General features: G+C 35.1%; 1 long non-coding RNA gene across 1 annotated transcript; it reads left to right on the forward strand.

Moving 5' to 3' along the window:
- The first annotated feature begins 905 nt into the window (after positions 1–905).
- Positions 906–1,991, forward strand: LOC126811961 (uncharacterized). Its single transcript, XR_007675787.2, has 3 exons — positions 906–1,067; positions 1,396–1,460; positions 1,797–1,991. It is a non-coding gene; the product is annotated as an uncharacterized LOC126811961 (long non-coding RNA).
- The last annotated feature ends 3,375 nt before the right edge of the window (positions 1,992–5,366 follow it).

Here is a 5,366-nt window from a genome sequence, read left to right on the forward strand (position 1 = left end):
TGCTCTTTATATCATAAGGTTTGTCATTAAGTCCAGATTCTTTGGTTTTGTTTACTATAACCTGAGGCATGAGGCTAAACTACAAGATGATCAATTCCAAATGGAATTCATATTTGACACACAATAATACAAAGGTTTTCTGTACCCGAACCTTCTAAAATATGCACGAGATGTTGATAAACGCGTTATGGATTTGAGTGGTTTCTTTTGTTTGCGATAGCGTTGCATAACAACCAGAAACGTGGTGCAGTTTCGACACTATCCCACAAGCTTTTACAGAAATCAAAAGTGAAAGGAATTTCTCAGAAACCCTTTTGTTGTGTAAGGATATTACTGATTTCTTATAGTGTTAAAGATGCCTTCCCACGTACAAACTGTGTGATTTGATGACATATTTGAACAAAAACACATATTCAAATCAACGTATCTGTTAAACAGTCTTGTGTACGGTACGTTTAAGTCTTTCGTCGTCTTCACAACCGCTAACCATCCGATCAATAGATACCAAGCACTCTTTGTGCTGTCGAGCAGAAAACAAACTGACAGCAGGCAGTTGTTAAAGCCCTTACATTTTTGTTCTGTGCGCGCCCAATATATCTTTGGGGGATATCTTTCTAGTAAGAGTGTGCGTCTCTACTTTCCATATACATGTATTAAAACATTACAAAACTTTCATTTAAAAAACTACCCGATAAATACTTTCGCGGCGATGTATCTTTAAACGCACATAATATGATCTGTTGTATACTTGAAATCTATATATTTTGACCATTAATATTTGCATAACTTTGATAACGCTATCAAACCAACTACGTTGGAATTTCTACTTTCGTTTTTTTTTATAAATAATTTCCACCACAAATCGTATGATTACACCCAATGAAACATATGGAAAATTACCCAAGGACAAATATTTAGACTATATAAGGAAGGTGTCAGGACTCGATAAGCAAATCGCAGGGCAATATTACTCAACGACCGGAAGGGTTCTTCTCTGAAGAAGACGAAATTATGGAGTGGAAAAAAATGAAAAGAAAAAAACGAATACACTGCAGAGTTAAAAAAAGGTAAGTAAGATTAATTAACGATTCATTTTAGGGTCAATTTGCTTTATTCTACTAGGGCTTTTTAATGATTGATCTAGAGTACAAGTGAGGTTGCGTATTGTCATAAATACAATTGTGTAGATTGCGTATATTTGTGATACTTATTAATTAACAGAACACCAGCCGTTGTTCTGGTCTACAGCACTGCTTAGTTTACACAGCATTAATTTGATTTTCAGAGGAGTTCTTATAAAAAGATTCATGTAACATTAATTGAATTGTATTGTCAATTTTGTAAATGGTTTCAATATTTTCATTATACCTCTTTTTTTTTCTTTTTAAATTTTAGACTGGCGCAGCGTAATCCAAACAATCCTGGGTATAAGCGTTATTCTGGATATTATGGTGGCGATGGTAAGCGGATACATTTTATTTTTATTTCTGATCTTTGTTATGACAAATAATGAGAATAATCGGTGAGAATATTTTTACTATGTCGCCTTTAACGTACTGATTTCTATACACGGACTAATTTTGAAATATTTGTTTTGTTGTTGAAGGCAGATGACGTAAATTGACAGACACAGCATGCAATTATATGAATTTCCTTGAAAACAATTTTGAAATGGAAAAACCTCATGAAATTTCAACTTTCTAGGCATTTCAAAAATCTACCAGATCAGAGAAAACAATAAATAGTTGATTCCGATAAGGATGAGAGTATATCAGGTTTTTTTTTTGTTTCTTTAGGTACCCAAGCTGACCGGGACAAACACAGTGACCAATTAAATCCAAATAACAACTAACACAAGGGATCGAAAAATTAATCAACTGAGTTGATTAAATATAGTATTTAAAAAGTTTTAGTGTCCATTCGTAATATGAATTAATACACATGTATTTAATTTGTATAATTAATTTATATAATAAACACTAACAACTTAATTTATTATTAATGTATCTGATGTATGCTATTACAAGGGCTGTAAAATGTTCACCCTAATCCATTGATAAATATTGATAAAGATATCACTTTTGCTCTGAGAGCTAATTAACTCGTGCCGATGTTACCCTACCAGCGATATTAGCAGCCAAGCGAATATTTACTTCTGATCAGTTTGATTCTAAACGGGGTAACCTTAATCTGTTTTTAGAGCTCCCGTTTGGCTTTGTTCTTCCACTGTACTTTTAGTATAGTAAGAGAGGAGCAAATGTCCCACTTCTCACAAAAATTCCTCCACTCCGCTTTGTAAAAACGGGAGGGAAATGGCATATTATGTGGACATCACACTTAGTGCAGGGCTTTCGCATACCAAACCAACATGATACAGAATAAAAGTGACACGGTAGTGTTTCTATCTTTCAGGGTATGGGGAACGAAGTGGAATGGGGTTTAGCGTTTATTTATCAGCAATATTAAGGCTAATAAATTAAATGGGGTTTAACGTGCTACTGTTCATCTCCGACTGGGCTAATGAAGACAGGATTAAACTATGCAGTGAGGGAAATTTCGCCCGGACAGCGATGCTACGGCATACTCTTATATCGAATTCCAACTGCCAAGGGATCTTTTAAGTGCCCGTCTATGTTGTACACGGGACCTCGTTTTTTCGTCATTTCCGAACGACTATATGTTGTTCCTTGAAAGATCCTCAGTCTGGCACCACTGATAAGGGGAACCACCCCTTCGTGAACGCAGGGATCGATCACGGGACCACCAGGTTAGTGAGCCAATTAGTGAGCTAAGGCTCATTTGTAAGCCACCGTGGCTCATCGGGCTGATAAAGATGTACATACACCATGCAGCGTGGCCATGAGGGAAATATTACCCGGGCGGTGACGCTTCCGGTTATACTTCAGCAGTCACTGTATATAAGATACCTTAGTTTTTGTCCAATCCGAATAATTAGACGTTGTTTCTTGCTATACCCATTGTCACCACTGGCAATGATAAACTAGATTTAAAAATCCCTGGTAATTTCCTTGGGGAAACACCGGTATGGATTCACGGACCTCCTTGTTAGTAAGCTAGTGCCCTACTGACTGCATATCCGTGCTTTCTTATAAACTTTCCAATGGGAGCCCAAGGCTTGAAATATGAGACGTGAATGGGAAACCTAATTTAAGCCATTTTTAGATGTATAGAAAAGATGAAACTTATGATAAGAAATCCATTGACTTTGAAGATCTTTATGAAAATCGAAAAATAGCTATTTCTTTTATAATAACCGACAGTGATTCAGATTCCTTATAATTGCCTTTGCCCCATTTGATGAATTCACATACCCAACAAATTTATGTTGTACATTTGCGTTAGTCTGGTGTCTCATAAACTTTGAATTTTGAAGAGGTTTTTTTTTTATCTCTTTATTAATAATAATTCAGTACACGCGGTAAAACTCTGAAACAAACACAGCTAGAACTCTATTAATAAAAAGTTCGGTTTTGAGATACTATTTAAAAACGTTAATAGAATTTACGCGTTAGATTTGATTTGATATTGAATTCCATAAATTTAGAGCACTGCCGCTTGCGAAGGATCTATCACCTGGTTGATTTTGAAAAAGGGATAAATTAAGAGGTTGTCTGATTGTGATCGAAGAGTTCTTGAAGGTTTATTGGTGTTGAGAAGGTATCTAATAAGGCATTGGGGCGAAGAATCATACAGAGTAGAATATGTAATAGACAGTATTTTAAAATTGATACGTTGACGAAATGGAAGCCGATGACAATCTTTCAGAATTGGTGTCATATATATTATGTTCATTTGGTGTAGTCTTGGTTATTATCCGGGCTGCTATAATTTGAAGTTTCCGAAGTCGTTTGATTGTCAAAAGTGAATTACAGTAGTCGAGTTTTGATGTAACCATAGTGTTTACCAACATTTTAGTCATGCCCCTATCGATGGAAGATCTAATTTTTCCAATATTATAAATCTGAAAATTAATAGTTCTGCTAATGCTTGTTTATTCATGATAAATTATTCAATTCAGAATAAATACCAAGATTTTTTACATCATCTGTTGGTTTAATAGAGATTTTGCCAGTTTGATAGTTTTCTGTGTTAGATTTTAGTAGCTCCTGCCGGCTGTCAAATTTCATTATTTCTGTTTTGTCATCGTTTAGCTTTAAAAATTTTGAATCCATCCATTTACGTTACGAATATCTGATAAACAGGCTTGAAGTTTGCATATCTCAGATGGATCAGAAGAAGGCCCAAAAGCTATATAAATTTGAATGCCATCGGTGTACAGATGATAGTTAAGGTTGTGTTTACGAATGGCATTTCCTAGAGATGTTAAAACCGTGTAGTTAGATGAGGAACCTTTGATAACATCTGCTTGTGTACGATTTTCACGGTATGACTGGAATCATTTAAGTACTAGTCCACTTACACCAAAGTTGTTCAGTTATCGTGTAAAGGGCGTCAAGAATGTGATTGCCGTATCTTACTTTCAGCTCACTTTCCTAGTTCATGAGTTCAGTGTTTTGGAAGGATTTTTTTTTTCAAATACAATAGGTTGGGCAGAAGAATATGGAGAAGAATATAGAGAATCGACAAATAAATTTATGAGGACAATATCGTAAACAGTGTTAAATTCGTTTATACTGTAAGATTAAATAAAATGCCGACAAAATTGTTTACGAGTGAAATATCAGCATTAACGGTTTGGAAATACTCATAATAGGCCGTCGTTTCGTGAATTCGTCTCCTATTTCCGAAATTAATTCATTTATGGTTAGTTGGAATAGTTGTATACTGTGTAAATGTAGGTAAATCAAAGAGAGGTGTTACACAATAGGCATAGTCTGTTCCCCATTACAAATTCAGATATTTACTGAATAAAAATATTGTTTATAAAAAAGATCATTGCATTTCAATTTTCAACAGCAATGCGAGGGAGACAACTATTGTAAGTATTAGTTATGTCCTTTGGAAAGTTTCTACCCGGTTGAAATGCATCTCGTTGTAACTTAGCGAGTTTTTGACCGATTTTATGAATTCATTTTCCATTAATATTCTTGACAAAATCCGAAATTCTGCCTGGTTCAAATGTTCCTCGTTATAACTTAGCGCGATAATAAGATTCTTGACAAAATCAGTAACATCTAAGTTTCACTAAGTTATTTCACTTTGTTGTGTTTTGCCGCAGCCCGGTTGAAATGTTTATCGTTGTACCTTAGCGACCTATTTTGATAATTCCCATTTCTTTTAATTGATGGCCGAGTGGTCTACCTCGTGCACTTTAGTTCACAAGATCTGCCATTGAATCAAGAGGTGTTGATTTGACCCCAAGCTTAACCAAATCAAGGTAGTCT

This window comes from Patella vulgata, chromosome 2 (assembly GCF_932274485.2).
Source record: "Patella vulgata chromosome 2, xgPatVulg1.2, whole genome shotgun sequence".
Taxonomy (NCBI): domain Eukaryota; kingdom Metazoa; phylum Mollusca; class Gastropoda; family Patellidae; genus Patella; species Patella vulgata.